General features: G+C 42.5%; 1 long non-coding RNA gene across 2 annotated transcripts; it reads left to right on the forward strand.

The window, feature by feature from the left end:
* The first annotated feature begins 777 nt into the window (after positions 1 to 777).
* On the forward strand, positions 778 to 20,741 carry LOC308384124. Of its 2 annotated transcripts, XR_013969268.1 has the most exons (4): positions 778 to 911; positions 1,149 to 1,209; positions 18,076 to 18,179; positions 18,424 to 20,741. It is a non-coding gene; the product is annotated as an uncharacterized lncRNA (long non-coding RNA). The 2 variants fall into 2 exon arrangements; XR_013969267.1 differs by having other exon boundaries at positions 18,076 to 20,741.
* The last annotated feature ends 2,702 nt before the right edge of the window (positions 20,742 to 23,443 follow it).

Genomic DNA, 23,443 nt, shown 5'->3' on the forward strand with positions numbered 1-23,443 from the left:
TGGACTCATAAAGAATAGTGAAGTTACCCATTGCATCGCCTCCCGTAAGTCTTCATGCACATAACTAGTGCATATACATCTGATTCTTTTTCTTCAAACGCTCCCTGCAGCTTTTGTTATGGCATACTGTGCATAGAACAGGGTATTATTTCAATGTGATTTGGTTGCTTCTAATCATTAGATTAAATTGGATTAAATAAAGCCGCAACGATCCCCATGGGGTTGCTGGAGCAGCAGCAAACGATATGAGTTTATCATACAGAATATGCAGATTATTAAAACGATGACACTTAATATGCAAAGAGAGCGAGAAAATTTCTTTAGTAGAATATTAGTGGGATGTGAATAAATCAGCGTAGGCTACCTTAAATAAACTTGTGTTATTTGAACTTATTAGATTTACACATGGATACGTTTGCTGCAATATACTCAGTTTCCTAGCAGTTGGCAATGATGTATCAGAAAATAACACATTGGTTTGGGTTCTTTACTAAATACACCAATCAAGTCATCTTCTGTCATGAATACGATTATTTATGGAACAGATAATTATGTCAGTGGAAGGATTTATTGTATCGCAGAAAGAAAAGTAAAAGAAAAACACCCCAGTGAAAAAAATGAAATGGAGTTGGATAGCGAATGATGGCCAGGAATGTGAGCATAGAGACGGGAAAACAAGTCACCACCAACCCCCTTTCTTGGGTCACCCTTCCCGTCATTTCTGTAACCACCCCCACTGCACTCGACTCTTTCCAGACTGATCAGTGAGCACCTAGTCTGGATTCCAACCATCAGTGTGTCTGTGGCGTCCGCAAATTCACTTCATGTAATCTGTGAGACAGGAGAGGAAAAGTGACAGCTGCTACCCACTGGATGGTGTTGACCTCCTGCTGAAACACACACAATACAGAGTGAGTGGATTGCCTTTTGGTCCAGATGCTCATTACATTGAACTACAGAGACATATGTCCATAAAGTGTATATACAGAAAATCTTCTCAAATCTTTAACCCTGGAGAACCCATTGGGTCAAATTTGACCCCATGGTTTCCCTAGTAAACCAATGGTGTTGGATCTGACCCCATGGGTTCTCCAGGGTTAATACTTTAATGCACAATTTTTCTGATTGTCTGTGAACTCCTCCTACAGGAGGAGGATGAGGAGCTGAGGAACCAAACCTGGCATGCAGATACATCTTAGACCACTGAAGGTTCTTATTTACTATATGTGTCCGGCAACCACCTACCAATGAGCTAAAATTACTCATTTGCAGTTTATCTAATGTGTAACACTTTACAAAAGCATGTTGTCAGTTCAGTTTTGCGACATGTAATTTTTAAGCACCTAGAAATATTTTATGCTTGATATATTATGAAGTCACTGTGGCTAGCAACAATCTAACTAAAACTACAGATCAAACAATATTCTGGCATGGTTATGTAATAATAATAATAATGATAATAATAAAAGTAATGATGCAATATTTAAATTGGCTTTTCATATCTGATGAAAGTCTGTTTGCTCAACTGGCCTAACTGTAAGCCAGGTGGCTAAGTGTGAATGCTAAAGTGGGCTACAGACTGCTAAAGGGAGAAGCAGCCCTTTTGGCATTGTGCAGATTTCCTATCCGGTCGTTAAGTGATGACGTGACAAATCCTACTTCTGGGCCTAAAGTAGTCTGCGTTTAATATGGCTTTTGTGTTGTTAACATGTTTAATGTTATGTATTTTCTTCTATTTAATCTCAAAAAGCTCCTAAAACAGTCAGTGATCACTGTTGACCTCCCTCGGCTTTTATTACCGCTAATCATTTATTTAAACTTTTTAAAACCTTAGGCTGTAACTACAGCCCAGCCCATGCAGCAGTATATGAATGACTAACCTCGTATTGTGGATGGATTATCTCAGTTGTTCTCCTGGCTGAAGTTTGGTCCTTTTACAGCATCCTGCCATGCGATTACATTTGTTCCTGACCACTGAGAACAAAAGTTAGCTTGTTTATATTATGCTAACATAGCTGTGTCGCTAGCGGTCACGTAGCACATCATTATATACTAGCTAGCCAAACTTCAGTAACCCTACAAACGTCACTGCTGTTTAGTTTTCTGTCTTCATTTATGTTGGAAGTGATAACAGAGCTGTACGTTTTCATTTGTTTCCAAAACCCCGCAGTCAGGACATGCTATATTGTATTTAGATAGAAGCTAGCGAGCTAACTTCCTGCTAACTTCTAACTCCGTTAATTGTCATAAATTCCGTTTTCATGGATGCCTGGATGTTAAACTCAATTGTTACACCTGGTAGAGCAGAACGCTGATCATTTTATTAAAGATGAAAGACTTTAGACAGTTTTTCAACTCTCAGTAATGCCATAGTGATCGTTTGATATATGGACCTGCAGTGGAGTTTAGGCCCAGACACGGCTTGTGACGTCAGACTTAACGACCAGATTTCCGTGTTTAACTTTTTAGCCTTTTTTTTTTTTTTAAATTTTTAAATTTCTTTTTAGTGTTGTCAGAGTTAACGAGCTAACCGCGCTAACACGTTGACGCCGTGCAGTCCCATGCACGGGGCGATCCGAGCTAACTCGCTAATGGAGATTTGCCGCATTAATCCAGTTATGGCATTAACGTCATTTTAACGAAATTAACATTGACAGCACTATTTTTTTCATGTAGTTCTGACTGTACTTGGTAAGGTGCTAACTTGCCAACTAACACTTCTTGGCCTGGTTAGCAATTAGCATCCATAAGCACATTGCACATACAGATGATTCTAACATAGAACTAAAGCTATGCAAGCATTTCACAGACTTCTTTAGTGCAATTTATATCGCAGCAGTCAGTTTTATTTATTTGAAAAATATGTATTTAAAAACATTGCAGAAGAGACGGATGCCACAAACACGCTTGAAATGGCTCTGCTGAAAGACTCAAAGCAGACAGCTAGCAGCACCAGCTGCTTGTGTTAGGGCCATAAACATATAAATACACAACCATTGGTTGGCCAGTGCAGCCACAGCTTTAATCATAGATAACTTAAGCCTTATTAATGCAGTTTGAATGAATGGCTGAGTTATAGAAATATTTTTAACGCTATGGGAGTGTGTGAGTCTTGAGTCACTTTTTGCAGTTTTAGCATTTCTGCATCAGGTTATGGGACTATTTTAGCTGCTAGATCAAAATCTGATTATAATTCCAGGGCTGCCTGTTCACACTGCTCAATGTGTCTATCATTCCTTATCAATCTACCACCACATTCATCTTGAATAGTTTCTGAGTGTTAAACTCCATAAAGGCCCATTAAGATTTTATTTTATGACCTTTATTTTTAGGTTGCTCATTCAGTTGTGAATACCTACAGTTACATTGAACGAGGATTTGGTACACTCACATGGCCTGTGTATTTGTGGACTTTCCAGCAGTGATTGCGAGAATGAATTCCTTTCAACTAGAAAATCGAAGCATCATATTTTCACTAACTGACAGAGTAAATTACACAACATCTTGTTTGTGTCTCATGCCCGTCACCATATAACCACAGCAGTGTGTAAAAAAACAGCAACTTTGCGTAAACAAATGAGAAATTGATTTTAATCACATGGCAGCACAGCTAATGATTATCAGTTACAGAAAAGGTATGGAGGTGACAGCAAATCCATACAACCTTGTGAGGCTATAATACAAATACCAAAGGTACTCTCAGGTGTAACGCGTGGACAGATAAATGAACTCTGCTCCTTACATTCGTCTGTTCCCTGCAAGCCATCCGCACTGATTGACAAGCAGTTGTTACTCAGCTGCTCCTCTTCTTTCTTCAGTGACTTTTATTGCATTCTTGGTCAAAATCAATTCTGGAGGAACAGCCTGTCAGCACAGACTGTACCCCGGGAAAGATACGCACACAGAAAAAACGCGAGAAGGCATGAGTGTTACAAAGAGAGTGGGGTATACGGGATGTGCCAGAAAGCAAGGGAATGAACAAGGGTCTGCAGGAGAAGAGTATAAAAGGAGTGGGGGGATGGAGGGGGAAGATGCTGTGCAAAATAAAGAGTTAGCAGGAGGGTGGGAGGAATGTAGACAGGACTGGGTGAAATGAGCGATCGGGTAAAAAAATTATTATCCATCAAGCGAGCGAGGAAAGGGAGAGAGGGGAGAGAAAATGAGAAATCAGGGATGCGATGTGATAGCAGTTCACAGGAAGAGAAAACAATGCAATTGCATAACTGATTTGGCAGGGCTGTGATTCTGAGCATTCTTGAAACGTTGCTCACACTCACAACTACACACACAACCACAAACACTGGCATGCGCACGATCTTGCACACCCAGTCAGTCAATACAAGAGGACAGATTATATCGCATAGATGCACACAAAGTGAAGTAAACAAATACACGCTAATAGCCTGCGAGTGTTTTTGCTGATAAATCACCTTCTGTTTTTGTGTCTGTGCTACGTAACTGTTGTCAGGAATTTGTCAATGTGTGTGAGTGTGAAGTTCTTTCTGTGTTCTAATCAACACAGCTGATTGTTTTGAACGTTTCTGGCCTTCTGCTCCGATGCCCATCACGGTTTTGCCCGTTCATCACATGAATGCCTGGTTTTCTCAAATAACAGCTGGTTAATGCAAATTTGAAACAAAAATTTGAATTTGCGTACAGCGAAAAAAAGAAAGAGTAGAAAGGCAGAGGAAAGATAAAGAGATATCAAACTAAAACTTGTACAGTTACTTTAGTAACTCAACCTTGTTTTAATATACCATACCAGATAGATCAGTTTTAAGATGCAGAAATGCTCAGTGTCAGTTGCTTATGTCAATAATACAAGTGCACTGCAATCAAGTGGCAACCTCTAGAGCTTCAGGCAACACAGAAGCTGAATAATCTTTCATTTCTCTGCAGACAAGTAAACATAAATACTGATTCAAAAAAACGAACATGGTGCCAGCCTAAATACTAATACTGAGGCTTGAAAATCCATCATCTAAGAATGAATGGCTGATGTCACTTTGTTGGTTATGTCCATCTTTTACATACAGTCTACTGTGACCAGGGTTGTAATGCATTCCAAAGTAATCACAAGTGTTGGCAAAGAGTAAACAGTCACTATGAACATTATAGAAAAACTAAAAGCTACAGTGAACACAATATGCCAGACTTGTACACAGTTCATAATGCTAACATAAAGCTAGCAGCTGGAGATCCTCAGACTCAGAATGAGACTCAAGTGTGTGTGTATGTCAACTCCGGCAAAGCAGCTGTTTTTATTTCTTTCATTTATTTCTACACGTGGTTTTTCCTGACCTAGAATCACGGTCACAATAATGTTTTTCTGCTAAATGCTCTATCAGCTGTTTTCAACCAACTTTTCTGTCAGCTTTGTGGTAACACACAAATCATCTTCTGTATGCCCTCATTTCCATTTCTCTAACAAAACATAAAGAAACGAAGGGTGGATCGAGACTTTTGCAGAGTACAGTAAATGGGTAAAATGAGTTCATGTTAAACTTAGACACGTCATATATATCATTTCTGTGCCACTGCAGCTTTTTGTATGTGTCCTTTGGTTTGTTTCCTCTCTGCAGCGACTCACCACATAGTTTTCAGCACTCAGACATCTTGTGGTGAGAACTGATGTTCTGACTCGTGACTACCTGACTGGATCACTGGCCTTGAAGTTGAAAATGCAGAGAGACAGCAATTCTGTTTAGCCTACATGTCCCCCCCTTCCCAATGCATTCAGCTGCTGTCAAGGCTAAAGAAAACACAGTTTTAACTATTGAATTAGCCTACGCACACTGCAACACAAGTACAATTTTATTGAAGAACTTACAGAGAAAAGCCTGAAAACTGAAGCTGAACCTGCGCTCCGCTCACTGACGGGGACAAGCACTTCATCTGGCTTTTGAACACAATGGAAGATGTAACCTTGACAACCTGATAAGGAGCTGTCAAAACAAAAGCCAGGACAAAAAACAAACAAAAATATCTGTCGAATATAAAAAAATACCACATAGTTGAGAGGTACCGGCTAGATATAGTCGGGCTCACCTCTACGCATGGCTTGGGCTCTGGAACCAGTCTCCTGGAGAGGGGCTGGACTCTGTCTCAGTCTGGAGTTGCCCCTGGTGAGAGGCGGCGGGCTGGGGTGGGTATCCTAATATCCCCTCGGCTTGCTGCCGGTACGTTGGGGTTTTTCCCGGTGGACGAGAGGGTTTGTTCCCTGCGCCTTAGGGTCGGGGAACGGGTCCTGACTGTCATCTGCGCATATGCGCCGAGTGGCAGTTCAGAGTACCCAGCCTCCTTAGAGTCCCTGGGGGGGTGGGTGCTGGAGGGTGCTCCACCTGGAGACTCTGTTGTCCTGCTGGGAGACTTCAATGCTCACGTGGGTAACGACAGCGAGACCTGGAGGGGCGTGATTGGGAGGAATCCAAGCGGTGCTTTGTTATTGGACTTCTGTGCTAATCACAGTTTGGCCATAACGAACACCCTGTTCGAACATAAGAGTGTCCATAAGTGCACGTGGCACCAGGACGCTCTAGACCGTAGGTCGATGATCGATTTTGTAATCGTATCACTAGACCTGCGACCATATGTTCTGGACACTCGGGTAAAGAGAGGGGCTGAGCTGTCAACTGATCACCACCTGGTGGTGAGTTGGATCAGGTGGCGGGGGAGGACGCTGGACAAACCTGGTGCACCTAAACGCGTAGTGAGGGTGTGCTGGGAACGTCTAGCAGAGGCCCCAGTCCGCGAGATCTTCAACGCACACCTCCGGCAGAGCTTCAACAGCATTCCGAGGGAGACTGGGGACATTGAGTCCGAATGGACCATGTTCAGCGTCTACATTGCCGAAGCTGCTGCATTGAGCTGCGGCCGCAAGGTGGTTGGTGCCTGCCGTGGTGGTAATCCCCGAACCAAATGGTGGACACCAGAGGTGAAGGGAGCCACCAGGCTGAAGAAGGAGTCCTATCGGGCTTGGTTAGCCTGTGGGACTCCGGAGGCAGCCGACAGGTATCGACAGGCCAAGCGGAATGCGGCTCGGGCAGTGGCTGAAGCAAAAACTCGGGTGTGGGAGGATGTCGGAGAGGCCATGGAAAAAGACTTTCGGACTACCTCGAAGAGATTCTGGCAAACCGTGAGACGTCTCAGGAGGGGAAAGCGGTGCTCTACCTGCACTGTGTATAGTGCTGGCGGAGCGCTGCTGACGTCGACTGAGAAAATTGTCAGGCGGTGGAAGGAATACTTCGAGGACCTCCTTAATCCCACTGACACGTCTTCCGAGGAGGAAGCAGAGTCTGGGGATGAGGGGAATGACCCGCCAATTTCCGGGGGCGAGGTCACTGAGGCAGTTAAACAACTCCTTGGTGGCAGAGCCCCTGGTTGTTGATGAGGTCCGCCCCGAGTTCCTGAAGGCTCTGGACGTTGTAGGGCTGTCCTGGTTGACACGCCTCTGCAATGTTGCGTGGAGATCAGGGGCAGTACCTGTGGACTGGCAGACCGGGGTGGTGGTCCCCATTTTTAAGAAGGGGGACCGGAGGGTGTGTTCCAACTACAGGGGGATCACACTCCTCAGCCTCCCTGGGAAAGTCTATGCCAGGGTGCTGGAAAGGAGAGTTCCTACGCTAGTCGAACCTCGGATACAGGAGGAACAATGCGGTTTTCGTCCTGGTCGCGGAACACTGGACCAGCTCTTTATCCTCTCGAGGATACTTGAGGGTGCATGGGAGTTTGCCCAACCAGTCTACATGTGTTTTGTGGACTTGGAGAAGGCATTCGACCGTGTCCCTCGGGGTGTCCTGTGGGAGGTGTTGCGGGAATATGGGGTGTCTGGCCCATTGCTACGGGCCATTCGATCCCTATACAACCGTTGCAAGAGCTTGGTTCGCATTGCCGGCAATAAGTCGGACTCGTTCCCGGTGGGTGATGGGCTCCGCCAGGGCTGCCCTTTGTCTCCGGTTCTGTTCATAATTTTTATGGACAGGATTTCTAGGCGCAGCCAAGTGGCGGAGGGCTTTCGCTTTGGTGGCCTCAGAATCTCATCTCTGATTTTTGCAGATGATGTGGTTCTGTTGGCTTCATCGGGTGAGGGCCTCCAGCTCGCACTGGAACGGTTCGCAGCCGAGTGTGAAGCAGCGGGAATGAGGATCAGCACCTCCAAATCTGAGGCCATGGTTCTCAGCCGGAAAAGGGTGGAGTGCCCACTCCAGGTCGGGGATGAGTTCCTGCCCCAAGTGGAGGAGTTCAAGTATCTCGGGGTCTTGTTCGCGAGTGATGGGAGAAGGCGTCTGACAAGGATGCCCCCTGGGCGCCTCCTGGGTGAGGTGTTCCAGGCATGTCCCACCGGGAGGAGGCCCTGGGGCAGACCCAGGACACGCTGGAGAGATTATATCTCTCGGCTGGCCTGGGAACGCCTTGGTATTCCCCCGGATAAGCTGGAGGAGGTGGCTGGGGAGAGGGAGGTCTGGGCCTCTTTGCTTAGGCTGCTGCCCCCGCGACCCGGCCCCGGATAAAGCGGATGAAGATGGATGGATGGATGGATAAAAAAATACCTTCTTCACTGCTTTTTCAATTAACTGGAAGCAGTAAACGTCGTGTTTTTTTTCTTCTAAACAGCAGTGTAGCAACACTTGAAATCTCATTTTCTAGATCACCAGATCAAGTGAGATTTTTCCACAGGTTATGTCAGAAACTATAACCAGAGCTGGCTACACAGCAGAGGAAGATGGGCAGAGAAGAAAGGAACCGCTCCTCGTAATCATTTCTAATTAGGACTAATTGCATTTTGGAGAGGAATGGTGATGCCTATTTGCCCTGCAGCTGTGTTTTCCCACACAGCGATGATTCCAAATAAAACACGACTGTCAACACCAATCTCCTCCGTGTTTTCTCGTACTTCTCCGCCTAATTTATTTGAGCTCTGCAAGTCTTTTTTTAGCAGTCGTTCAATGGAAGCATATTTACAGATGTAAGGTAAGCAGCAACCAAGTGGCACAAATGTTTTATTTAATAATCAATATTTGTATATTACCAGTGGATACTGCTTGAGTCTTAAAAGCTTAGCTGTACAGCGCTGCAGCTGGCACACCTTTACTCTTTCAGTTACCTCCTTTACAGATGTCCCTGCTTTTTCTTAAAAGCAAAAAAGCTAATGTACATTCTTAATCAAATGCAGGGAAATTAAGTCAGGGACTACTAGATGTAGCTAAACAATATAGGCTTTTCCCCATATGCTTTTGACCGATGCATTTATGTGAGCCTACAGACGCTGTAGGCTCACATAAATGATTCAGATGCATGCAGACTTTTCTCTGTGTCTGCTGGATGAATAGAGCAACTGTTTGCTCACTGAACTGGCAGATCTGCTGGCTTCAATAACTTGGCTTTAACCCTGACAACATCATCAGGATCATTTTATTAGTCTGAAAGGTCATTCCAGATTATATGAGTTTGGACGGCCCTCTTTGAAGTATGAATTATACTCACTGGGATCAAGCAGCAATCTTTGGGGCTAACTGCTCTCTGCTAGGTCTCATAACTGCAATTTTTACTCACATGAAGTTTACACTGTCTTTATTTTAAGTCCCCACTCACACAGAGACTGGTTGTGAGTGCTTGCTGCAGGTCAGTGGTCCCCAACCCCTAGGCCACGGACCGGTACCCATCCGTGACTCGTTTGGTACCGGGCGGCAAGAGTTGCGGCTCGGGTGTGAATTTCATGTTTGTAAGGGTTTTTATCGGTCGTTAGCGTTATTTTTTAATTGTTTCCCTGGGTCTTTTCCCATGTGTTATGAATAAATCTTCTTTTTTTTTGGTACCGGTACTGGTTTTATTTGGTTGTATTTATCTGCGACACCTTAAAGGCCTGCCTCTGAAAATATTGTCGGGCATAAAACAGTCTGTGGCACAAAAAAGGTTGGGGGTCGCTGCTGTAGGTGGCTGGCAGCTGCTGTGAAATCAGCTGCTAAAAACCTGGATTATACTGGCCTACAGACCAATCAGTGATCCCTTGTAGCCATTAGTCAGTTGGAAAATATTCTCCAACTAATTGACAAGTGGTTGTGAGAGGTTGGCTGCTGTTGCTAGGTGAAATTGGCTGAAAACAGGTATGTGGTGCTCCCTGGGATTGCTCTGGTAAATATCAGGCTGTTGCGATTACTAGTAGTTTGTATGAAAGACAGTGAGTTGCTTAACTGCTCGTTGAGTACTAATGAAACTGTGCGGACTATGACACAGACCGGAAATGGAGAGAGTTCCCCTTCAAAGTAAAAGTTTGCTCCTGTTTAAGTATGTTGGTTTGAGCCGTGAGGAAAACTTTCACTCGAAGGTTGCACGTTTTCAAGTTTCACTGCCATTATGTGGTTAGTTAATAAGTGTTTGCAGACAGGTCAGCGTCTTGGACGTTTGTGGTGCACCACTTGCAAACTAGTTGTGGAATAAAAAGTTTTGCCTATTGACTGGAAGTTTCCATGTGTGATGTCACGCTAGCTATAGCCATCTTTTAGGTACAGCCTTTAATCGGATTAAAATACGTATTTAAAATAGTTTAAAATCCTGCGTTTCTTGCTTCAGTGGTTTCATAAAGACGGTCCAAAAACCAAGAAAACTCCGGTGCACTTTTCTAAAACATAATACTACCCAGAAAAGAGGTCTATTATTTTGTATGATTTGCTCGGAGTCCATGATAACTCAAGTATGCATATGGTAAATGGCCTGTATTTGTATAGCGCTTTTCTAGTCCCTAAGGACCCCAAAGCGCTTTACACAACCTGTCATCCACCCATTCACACACACATTCACACACTGGTGATGGCAAGCTACAATGTAGCCACAGCCACCCTGGGGCGCACTGACAGAGGCGAGGCTGCCGGACACTGGCGCCACCGGGCCCTCTGACCACCACCAGTAGGCAACGGGTGAAGTGTCTTGCCCAAGGACACAACGACCGAGACTGTCCAAGCCGGGGCTCGAACCGGCAACCTTCCGATTACAAGGCGAACTCCCAACTCTTGAGCCACGATCGCCCCATATGAGGTAGCAGTACAGAGCAGACGGAGTTCCCGTTTTCATACGCTGGAAGACTAGAGGCCAGCTCAAATCAAAAAATTCCAATCTCTTTCAGCAAGCAGCCTGAGGAAAATCCAATTTTCTCTTTCAGTAATGGCAGCTGATCATTGAGAGGAGAATCCTTTTTACTTCCTCTTCTCGCCAACAAAACCGTGGCGTGAGTGTGATGGTAGTCCCCACAGTCAGTCAGAGAAGGTGTGCTGAGGGCGAGAACATCGTGTAGTTGAAACAGTAGCATATACGCAACAGTATATACTGTAATATTTGTGATGCTTTTTAAAAAATATACCACTCTTGATAAAAAGTCTTATATTTGGGGAGATTTTCTTCATTGTCCAAAATTTGCCTTAAAGCATCTTCTGAATGACACACTGTTCAGTCTTCTGTTTATATTCATTTAATCTGTTTGGCTCTTTACTTGCCTGCTCATCCTTCAACCCCCCCCCAAATCCTCCTCCACTCCCCCAGAAGCAACCCCAGAAGTAGCAATTGTCCCCCCCTCCCCCCTACACACACACACACACACACACCCCCGTTATCCCTGCTGAGGAAGACACAATAGTTAACATTAACAATACCTCCTTCAGGCAGCTCCTGCTACAATGTAACCAGGCAGCCACTTTGTCTGTGCGTGAATGTGTTTGTATCCTTGGCTCATTGTGTGTGGGGAGCATATGGCCTTCTGACATCACAGGCAGAAGGTCAGTGCCTAAAAGGAATTCAAATCATTCTGGGAATCTTCCTTTTTTTCTTTTTTCCCTTAACAAATTTAAAGTGCCCGTACTTGAAAGCGCAGGCACACAAGGGCATTCATTCAGATGGGATCTTTTTGGATTGTTTGATGCACTCAGATTTTAGCCATGTTAGCCTCAATCTCTTGGATTACAGCAGTGTTTAGGGTCATGATGCTTGCCCAGTTTTCACTCTTCTTTTAGCTTTGTTTTTTTCTCCAGTAAAATGAGAAAACAGCTGGAAATGCTACACTATGTGTACCATCTAACATCTGTGCAGCTCAACCACGGGAAACTGGAAATATCACACATAAGAGGAGCGACACTGAGGCTGATTAAATATGACTAAAATTCAAAACAAACACATGAAATATAAGTCAATCTGAAATATGCTCTCAGGCTGTGGGAAACCCTAAAGTTAGAATATAATCTAGATAATTACATCCAGTAATTGAATCATTGCAGCTTTGAGTACAGCTCATAGACACAGGCTATTTCCATTTTCTGATACTTTATACTTGGCCCTGTTTTATGTTTATTTTCTTTCGTTAGTAGAATTTATTGTGAGCCAGCTTCGTGGTAATAGTGCTTAAAAGGACATGTATGGTGCTCACTTTTATTTGCTGCATTTCCGGTTTCTGCTGATGACTCAAGGTGCTTTTAACTGCAAGTCACATTTTCTAACCATACATTCATACTTCACTTTATTCTATACACTTCAGGCACTTTATCTACCTCACATTCACGGCCAGTTGAGAAGTACCAATTAATCTAACACGCATGTCTTCGCAAGATAGCCCGAGTTTCCAGGCTCCAGCTGACTCAAACAGGAGCCTTCTTGATGTGAGGCAACAATTTTATCCACACCACCAGCTTTATCTTTGCACAATTCAACGAGTTTAACTCTTTACCCATTGAAAACCTGTCATGTTTTAGACCGGCCTATAGAGAAAAATGATTGGCTTTGTATCAGAAGTTACTGAGAGTGGTCTCCTTTGGAAAAACCAGGAACGTGTACTAACGGTTGTCAAACTACGTCTTTATTGAGGTGTCAGAATTTGTTGTTAAGTGTAGCAGTGAGGTCGTCAAATGTCGTGTTTATGGGGGGAAAGAGAGTTAAAATAATTGTTATCTTATGGTGGAACTAGCATTTAGGTGTGTGCATGACACAACCATATTACACATCAGGTGATTACATTTTTGCATGATGCTTTCTTTATTTGCTAACATAAAGCATCATGTGTTCTATGATGTGCTGCAATAGGCGTAGAGATGCACAGAAATTTGCTTTAATAAATACAACATTAGCTCAAATCTACTGGCTAAAACATAAAAAGCAGCCTTGACTTTGTTGAGCTCGAGCGGTGGAAAGCGTGGAGACTGTGCGAGCCTCTGTAAGCATGCTTTTTATTAAACTCATCAGGTTTAATTAAGTGGGAGGCATGTGTTACATCTTAACTGGAAAAACAGAAAAATTCTAAAGTTTCTGGCCAAATATATATATATATCTGTGAAAATGTGACTGATGAGCAGAAACAAGTGAAAAGGCGGCAATAAAGAAATTCAGCAAGCTCGGAAAAAAGGAGACAAGGATGGATCAAAAGTGCTGAGTTTGGATAAAGTGACTAACGGGGGAAGGGGTCATCAGGCCCCCAGGGAGAGGCTCTCTGATGGTGGGCTCTCAGGTGGCAGGCTCTCGCCTCGGGGCTCTGGGTGGGATTCCATGTGTCAGTCCTAGCTAGTGACAGATGCTGCTCTCTGTCTCTGAAACAGGAAAACTAAAGCCACTAAACATCAGGCGATACTGTAACAGCAGGAGGAGGGGCGTTTACAACAGGAAGGAGAGATGAAAAGTGTGTAGGGGGGAGGGTCATTGTTGTTGCAAATTTTAATGTATCTTTTCTAAAATAAAATTTAAAAAACGTGTGAGGCTATCATTTTTATCCGTGCACGTGTTTAGATGTGGTGATGGTAAATCCAGCATTGCAGTTTACATGGTTTCCCTTGAGTTCTCTTTAGCAATTCCACTCCCTTCTACCTACATGGAGCAACTACAGTCAGACTGTGTTGCTGACATAAAGAGTGTGTGTGTGTGTGTGTGTGTGTGTGTGTGTGTGTGTGTGTGTGTGTGTGTGATGGCAGTAAATCCACCCACGGTCAGGTTGTTATCATCCAGCCTGTACCTGGGAATATTTTTTACAGCCTTGACACTTTCTCAGCGAGGAGTTGGAGGTAGAAATGATAATCATGGGTGGGTCTGTGAGATTACAGCAGTTTGCTTGTATGTGCCTGAGTCTCTTTGTGTGCACTTTTGCATGTTTTTAAGTCAGCGCGTGCTGGCTGTGTGTAACTGTTCGCTTATGTCTATGCGAGGTTCCCAAGTGTGTGCCCCTGTTTGCATGTTTATGCCTCCCGCCTGACTTTGGTTGATGTAGTATCCTCCGGGGAGGCAGGTCCTCAGATCACGCCTGCCAATCATGGAGATTGATCAGTCTCGCGCCCCTCCCTCTCTCATTCCAATCCGATCCCCCTCGCCCTCTCCACCCACTGTGAGCCCCCTGGTGATTAATCACTCACTCACTCAGACAGGTAGCAGTGACATCATCCAATACTTCCCCTCCTCTGCTAAAAGAAACACAGTGAGGCCTGGTGGTCAGCTCAGCGATGAAAAGAGATCAGATAAAATAATCCTCTGCAGTGGTGCGTGAAGAAGTTGCACGTACTTTCTCTTGGATTCACTTTGCAATATTGAATTCAATTTTAATTAAAAAGCACTTCATCACAACAACACCTCAAGGCACTTTATATTATGAGGTATATGCCCCACAATAATGGAGAGAAACCCCAACAATCACAAGACCCCCTATGAGCAAGCACGTGGTGACAGTGAGAAGACAAAACTCCCTTTTAAATGAAGAAATCTCCAGTAGAACCAGGCTCAGGGATGGGTGGCCATCTGCCATGACCGGCTCGGGTGAGGGGAGTGGTGTATGAACACATAGTGAGTGAAAAAGCAACACAGTGCATCATGGGAAGCCCCCAGTAGCCTGGGCCTTTCACGGCATAACTAAGGGAGGACAAAGGAGTTTAGCAAGGTCTTAAAGACATAATTTGCTTTGCAGGCTGGGAATAAGATAGATGAACAAGATCATTCTCCATATTGTCCTGAATATGAACAAAAAAAGTACTTAAAGAGCGATCCAAAACAACACTCATCACATCTTGCCCATTTTATTCTTGTAAAATACAAACATTCTTTACATCAAAACACACCAGAATTTTAAGTTATGTTAAAGACTAATGAAATAAATAATGATTAAAATCACCCTAATAAATAAGAACTGCTTTACATGCTTGTACACAGAAGCTTAGCCATGAAAATATCTCACGAACTTTTGGCGACCTTTTCACACTTCAGCCCTGGTTTCGGGCTGAATTTTATATTTAACATAAAATCTTCTTAAAATGTGACTCTGACCCTGAATCTATAGAAATAGGTGCCTATATGGTCACTGTTCATGAGTAAGCCATTCGGTGGTCAGCTGAATGCCTGTTTAATACATAGAAAAGGAAAAAGAGGAAAAAGTGGATCTGCCCGGGTATTATATCAGTGACATTCACAAAATTAATGCACACTTGTGTACTTTTTGCAGTATTAGGGTTGTCCGTTGCATATAGGTTGTTTCCTATTAATGACTATTTGTGGGCCTTTGATTTGCTTTTAGTCTGGACTATCTGGAGAAGGATGTTTATCTTGTATAGTCTCTGATTAACTGAAGTAGACGCCCATCACCACAACACAGACCTTTACTGCGCCCTACTGGCCGTGCTGTCTCCCTGCACACGTGATCAGTCAACAAGTATCACTGCAGTGTTCAGTGATTTATAGGCTCATCGAACATTCATTAGTTACAGCTGTCCAAACACGAATACCTAATCAGCTAATCACATAGAAACAGCCCAGTGCATTTAGGCCTGTAGACGACCTGCTAAAGTTCAGCCTGAGCATCAGAATAAGGAAGTAAGATGATTTAAATGACTTTGAACACATCACGGTTGTGGTCAGTTTTAATGAAGAAGCCATCAACAAGCTCTCTGTGGGTTAGTCCAGACTGAACCGATTTGTTCTTGTACTGTGGTTCCATGTTGCATTCACAGAACCTGTCATTGGACAAATACTCCAGTAGGCGGAACAAAAGGGACAAAAATGTAGACTGTGAGGAAACACTTCACCCTGACAGCATCCATCCACTGTTTTTAACAATTAGAAGTTTTAAAACAGACTGAGGTGACACGTTTTACGGTAAAAAAATATTTGATATAAAGAAGAAACTATTTAAGCTGAGGTTTATTGTGTTTGGTGCTGAGATCCAGCAAATCCTTTCTGACACAGCAGCTTAGGTAGGTTTGAGGTATGAACAAGGATATCTTACTTCAAAGTAGCAGAAGCTGAGGCAGTTCAGTGATTCAACTTAGTGACGCTTCACCTTATGGGATGAGTCACAAATATTCCAGCAGGTGGTAGCAAAGAGGCAAAAAACTAAAGAGTGAGGAAATAATTTCACTCAGTGTAAAGAGGTTTCACTGCACATTTAATTCCTCAGTACAAAAAAACGAAGCACAACTTCAACAGGAACTCTCAGTTTTACTACATGATAAACAAATGCTGCTGTCGTAAATGAAAGAAACCTGTCAGCACGACTCTTTGGGCTTAAACTAGAAGAAATACATGTGTAAAATCACAGAATAACTTCTGGCAGCTCCAAGTACCCAGACTGCCCGGTGATTATAAAGGAGCAAGTTTTTTTTTTTTTAATTTAAAGACGGGATTTTGTTTTGTTTTTTAAGGTTGTGAAAAATAAAAAAAAGAAGAAGATTTTACCTGCCTATCTGTTACTTTATTACTTTGGTGTAGTATTAATGACCATGAGGGAGGTTTATATCAGGAAGAAACAAAACAAACACAGTCAAAAGTCCAATATGTATCTCTTCCTTGATTTTTTCCAAAGCCATCCAGTGAACCAGATTGGAGTCATTGGCAGGCCGATTTTGGCCCCCCGGGCCTTATGTTTTGACACCCCTGCTCTAGAATACATTGCTCTGTACTACTACATTAAGCAGATTTTGAACAGTGGTTAACAACTTTAGATGAGTGTCAGGCGCTTTTACAGTCACATGCTCGTAATGTCTGTAGCATTGTTAAAAGGCAGTGAGAGAGCGTTTTACTCCAGATTGATTGAACCTCTCCAGACTACCAGGAAATCAGAAAAATAAATAATTGTAAAAACAGCAAATCACACATGTGAATCATACATTCTCTATTCCTGTTAACAGTCCTGGAGAATGTATCCATAGATAATCATTTTAACATTTTAAAGACATGTAGAATCTTTAGATCGTCCCACAACTGCTCATTTAATCCATTAGTTGTGTTCACTCCCACTCACTCACTCACTGACTCTCTGCCTCTAACTGATGGCTGCACTTTACAGATGCTTGCTTCAGAAACACTGCTCCAGAGAAGATATATGGTCTTGGAGAGCAGGAAGTAATGGCTGAAATATCTCTAGAGTGATTAAAGAGATAATGGTTAATGATTTTAGATAATGCTTTTCTACTGGAGATAAGAAATACAGAGGTGTGTTCAAGGCCCTTTTGGAAATGAACCCGGTAATAAAAAACAGGTGATTAGTGACCTGTGTAGGGTTTGAGTTCTGTTAATATGTACGTTTTTCTATACACACAAACACATGGTGCATTTACCTGCACTCAAAAAATGAAATTGGGTGGTTGTTACATTTACTAGAGTCTAACTTGTAATTTGAACAAAATAATTTCATGGATCCATGGTGAATTAAATCTTGTATGAAATTCAACAAATTAATTTAATCTTGTTGACATGACCTGATTCAATCTAGCAAGAGTGGTTAGTTGCCTGGACTCACCAAATTCCCAAGACCACACGAGCTTTCAAACCACAGGAAAATCACTGGGGTTATAAGAGGCAGAAAAGCATACACACACACCACATGTATGCTATTGTTATTTATTGTGGTTAACCTGTCAAGGACAAAAATATCAAAAGAATTCTGTATCAAGCTTTGTTATCAAAGCTTTCCTGCTTTTTTGAAGCATGGATTGATGTGACGTGGTGGTGCTGCGGTTAGCACTGTTACCTCACAGCATGAAGGTCCGGAGTTCAAATCTAGAGACATGCAGCTATAGCTTACTTGGTAATTCTACCCATATGTATGAATGCTTGTCTGTCTCTCTATGTTAGCCCTGCAACAGACTGGCGACCACGTGTCCAGGGTGTAGCCTGCCTCTGGCCCTGTGACACCTGGGATACGATCCCCCACCCTGATGAAGATAAGAGGATGACAAGTATGTGAAACTTGTTATGAATCCATTAAACTTTTATGTTAACCAGACTCAATACTTTGTTGAACACTCCATAAATATTATTCTTTAAATCAACTTAAAATGATCATGGAAATGATTTCCACATTAATAAATTGCTTTCTATTAAAGTGAAAATCTGTGACTTCAGATCAGATTTGTTATGTTTCGATTAGGAACAGTTTTTCAGTGTTGTTCTATTACTGTTACTATGCTATTTTTTCTCAAGGATGGTTTCTATGGTGGGATGGTCTCCTGGAGATGGGCGAGTAAGATGTACTGCCAACACAAACACAGTGGCATCACACAACTAGGTTAAATTTCATGTTGTAATTAAGGCCTGACAACAGTGAGTAAAGTTCAGTGTTCTGTTGCTTCATTCAAAACATTTTCAGTTATCGTGTTTACAGACAGAAGGACACGCACGCATGCAAACGCCACCAAAAACACGGCCTCCTTGGTGGCGGTAATTAATATTATTTTTATTCATATTTAATAATTTCTCATAATATTCCTTTTTACATGACCTCAAAATACTAGTTAATTTATTTTTATATTTCTTGTATTTATTTTCAGCTTCTGTACTTCTGTTTGTTATAAATTCTCTATATAACGTATTTTTCTTTTTACATGCATTTTGTAATCCTTTTGTGATCCATGGGCACGCTGCATATTTTTGTTTTTTACTATATTTCTTTACTGGGCAACGGCTATCATATAACAGTTTAAATTTTCCTAAAAAAATCTCATAAGCTTTATCAATATTTTTTTCCTTATACAGCATCTCCCATGATTGCTTAAGTAAATCACTTTTAAATGCATTTATGGACTCCTCTGTTCTCACTCGTTTGTATTTTGTTGTATTTTCCTGTTTGACCTTCCTGTAATTGCTGTTATACACTACAAAAACAGGTAGATGATCACTGATGTCATTAATTAGGAGACCACTTATAGATCTGTTTTCTATTTCATTAGTAAATATATTGTCTATTAAGGTTGCCGACTGTGCTGTAATCCTGCTGGGTTTAGTGATCACTGGACAGAGTCCCATGCTATACATTGTATTAATAAACTCATCTGTCATGCTATGTTTGTTTGGATTTAATAGGTCTATGTTGAAATCCCCACAAATGAACATAACTTTTTGATTTGTCCTAATAAATGTTTTATCTGCCCACTCCTTAAATATTTCAATATTAGAACCTGGTGTTCTATATATACAACTTACAATGACATTTTTCTTTTTTTCCCATACTAACTTCTATTGTTACACACTCTAATATGTTATCTACCACCACCGTCATTTTTTCCACCACCCTGTATTTTAAATTTTTGTCCACAAACAAAGCCACACCTCCACCATTCTTATTCTTTCTGTTCATAAAATTTAATTCATATCCGTCTATTTCAAAGTCCACTCCTTTCTCCATATTAATCCACGTCTCAGATACTGCAATCACACTCAATGGATGTGCAAATTTGCTTAAATATTCTCTTATTTTGTGAAAATTGGCATATAAACTTCTACTATTAAAGTGGATTATGGACATTTTGCAGTCAGCCTTGACAGTTTTATTGAATTGTTCTTCGGTATAATAGCAGCAGGTGTTTCTGATGTTAAAAAAGTGATTCTGTTTGTCATCTTGTCAAAGTCACTTAGTAAGATGAAAAGTGATACATAGACTAGTGGACTAATATTATAGTAGGAAAGATGATTGCATTATAGATGGGGGGAAAACAGAATGCTGATGAGGGGTCTTGAATGAGTGAGCTGAGTTTCTGAGGTGTGTGAAGAAGTTTTAACATGGCACGCATTTGGTTACATGGGAAGAAACTCATTATGTGATAAGACAACAGGGTTATGTTGTGTGTTGTATGGTGTGGTGTGTGGCTGATGGATGAATGTTTTGAGACATTCATCCATCAGACTCTGCAGATTTAACCTTTGACTGTAATTTTTCTGGGTTTTTGTGTGATGGAAAGTGTGTTTACAGGTTGTGTGTTGATTATGCTATTACAGCAGCAGATTGTTAACTTTATGGCCTTTTTACAGCAACTCTGGAATCTGGTGACCTATAGGCCTGACCTCCAGGATGCTACTGCTAATATTTGTTTCTCTTTAAGAGTGCTTGTAAAGGATTCAGCACAGACACTCACATCCTGGGCCATCTGACCTCAGGAAATCACATGATAGGGTGGGGCGATAGGGTGAGCTCACCCGAAACCTTGTCTGATTGTGACCCACACCAGTTTTCACGCCTTGGCTCATGTGATTAGGTAGAGGATCATCAGGTGGTCCTTTTGTACCTCTTTGGAGGGATAAATGGTAAACCATTCATACACACACACACACACACACACACACACACACACACACAGGTGATGGCAAGCTACATTGTAGCCACAGCCACCCTGGGGCGCACTGACAAAGGCGAGGCTGCCGGACACTGGCGCCACCTCTGACCACTACCAGTAGGCAACGGGTGAAGTGTCTTGCCCAAGGACACAACGACCGAGACTGTCCAAGCCTTCCAATTACAAGGCAAACTCCCAACTCTTGAGCCACGATCACCCTGTACTCCCACAGGGTTTAAATCTGGGACTCTCCACCATTTAACCCTAGAACTGAAGAAGCTTCTCGGATGAGAGGTGAAACGTCTTCAAGCAACTTAAAGATGTAGCTTAGAACCTAAATCCGGATGTGTCCCCTGTGGCTTCACAAGTGTTAACAGGTGGTACAAGTGTTGAAGATTTATCATTTGAAGACCTTCATAAACGAACTTGTACATGAAAAGAACTCACAAGTCAAAGGGCTGGCAATGACCTTGTGACCTCCAGTTTAACAGTCAAAACACTAATCAACATTTTCAAACGAATTCCAGCTTTGTGGTGCATTTCTCAGTGCATCATTGTCCATATGATCAGAGTCCAAATGTCTGGAGAATAGACATTCAAACACACCAGTTGGTTGTGTTGTTTGCCTATGAGGCTTCCAGCTATCTTCAAAGCTTTAGCCTGGTCAACACTCCTTTTTATGGCCTCTGTGAAACCCCCAAATCTTCTCACTGCAGGCATTCTTCCTGTGGGGGGATATAGTCAACTGGTGGATTATCTGCATTTATGACTCCTCTAATGCCCTGTTGTCACTGCAGAATTTTTTTTAAAGGAAATTTGATCAAGTTGTTTATGATTTTCTTCCCCCTTTTTGAGTCATGTCCACGCCCATGGCTCAAAACTTCAGCCAGTTTAAAGAAGTGTACATGATGCAAATGTAAACAAAAGCCCCTCTCTGCACAGTATCAAAGTCTGCATGGCAAAGTGACACACTTTAGGTGATCTTCATGGGAAAGTGCTGTCAGTAATTTCCCAGTCTCCTGGCATCTGTTCTGTTCACAGAGTTCCATTCCATTCAACAATTCCTTCGCTGAACTTCCTTTTTGGGCCGTCAAATGAAGCTTGGCATGCTCCCTTCATCCTTCTGCTTCCCTGTTCCAACACCGCTGAAGATTTAGGGTAGAGCAAGTTGTACACCCTAGTTGGCTTCCTCAACGTCGAATCTCTTTCACTACTTCTGGTTGTTTGCTGTTCAAAGTCTCCTCATGACGATCTTCTGGAAGCCCAGTAGCACAGGTCTCTGTGGGATGTCTGCTGTGCTGAAGATGATCTCTGCTCCTCACTGATCCTCCTGAAGCCTCTCTCCTGGGGCCCATTCTTCGTACGTCGCTTACTACATCCAAGATCAAATGACACATCCAAGACCAAATCATCGTGCTAACCGTGAGCTCGCTAATCCGGTTCCCCGAACACACCTGCTGTTGACGATCAGTACAGCTGGATGAAGTAATGTGAGATCACTGGGTGTCGTAAAAGGGGCTACGCATCGATAGTAAAAACATTGATCGGCAACCCTCTGATTGGTCGGCGAAAATGTCGAAGGAGCGCGCTCGGTATTTTTCGGCAGCAGAGCAAGAACTCTTGAGTGAGGGATTTCAGGAGTTTCAGAGTTTAATCAGAACGCAAGGGAACACTGCAAAGGCTGCAAAAGCAAGGAGAGAGGGCTGGCAGAAAGTTGCTGACAAATTTAACTCGTAAGTAATTCAATAATAACAATAATAATGGAGTGGATTGATATAGCGCTTTCCAAGGCACCCAAAGCGCATGACAATGCCACTATTCAGTCACTCTCACATTCACACACTGGTGGAGGCAGCTACAGTTGTAGCCACAGCTGCCCTGGGGCAGACTGACAGAAGCCAGGCTGCCATATCGCTCCATCGGCCCCTCTGGCCAACACCAGTAGGCGGTAGGGAAAATTTATTATATTACATTATATTATCCAATATTATATTACATTATATTATATTACATTATATTACATTATGTTATATTATGTTATATTACATTATATTATATTATGTTATATTATATCCCCTTACACATTAGAGCCACAACAGGACCCACTAGAACATGGGAACAGGTAAAAGTGAAATATAAGAATATTCTACAGAATGGTAATATTTATCACTTATATTGCTTTTCGTCTCTTGGAAAGAGACCGTGAAATAATCTGTTTGTTTATAACAGCAACCAAGAAAAGGGAAGAGCAAAAAAAAGACAGGTGGTGGTCCTGCACCCCCTCGTCAACAAGTTGGTTAAGTGAATAATACCCTCACGGGAAAATCGATATCTCTCAATGAGCACACTGTCGCGCTGAGCTAAAGGATCCTGTCTGTCCCGCAATATACGCTGAATTCTGAAAACTCTCCTTATCAATCTTGCACCTTCCGCAATGGGTTGCTCGCGTATACGGACAGGATATGACTGCGACAGACTTCCCAAATCCACCTTCGCTTTTATAGCCGTGGTCTCCCATCTTGATTACACGAAGTAATTTCCAATTACTACTCTGAAATATGACTTACATCTGTAATAATCACATTCATGTAATAGAATGTTAATAGTACATTTCCCTTTTTTAGGAAATGACCTGTATGTATCTGTGTGAAATCAATAAAAGGATCAAGTGCTGCATTATCTTCAGTTACATTGATGTTATTTCTTTATGGTGAAACAGTGGTGGAATATCGCTGTTGCTTTCGTATAAATGAAGCGGACATACCTGCGTGGCCGCGATCTAATCCTGTTTACATAAAGTAAACCTGCTCCCCAGCAGGTTTACGCTTACGGCTCTGTTGCTATGACAGCAAGTCCCGGATGAGCTTCGGGGAACCGAACGATCCAAGATCACG

The sequence above is a fragment of the Rhamphochromis sp. 'chilingali' genome (assembly GCF_963969265.1).
Source record: "Rhamphochromis sp. 'chilingali' genome assembly, chromosome: 17".
In the NCBI taxonomy this organism is placed as follows: domain Eukaryota; kingdom Metazoa; phylum Chordata; class Actinopteri; order Cichliformes; family Cichlidae; genus Rhamphochromis; species Rhamphochromis sp. 'chilingali'.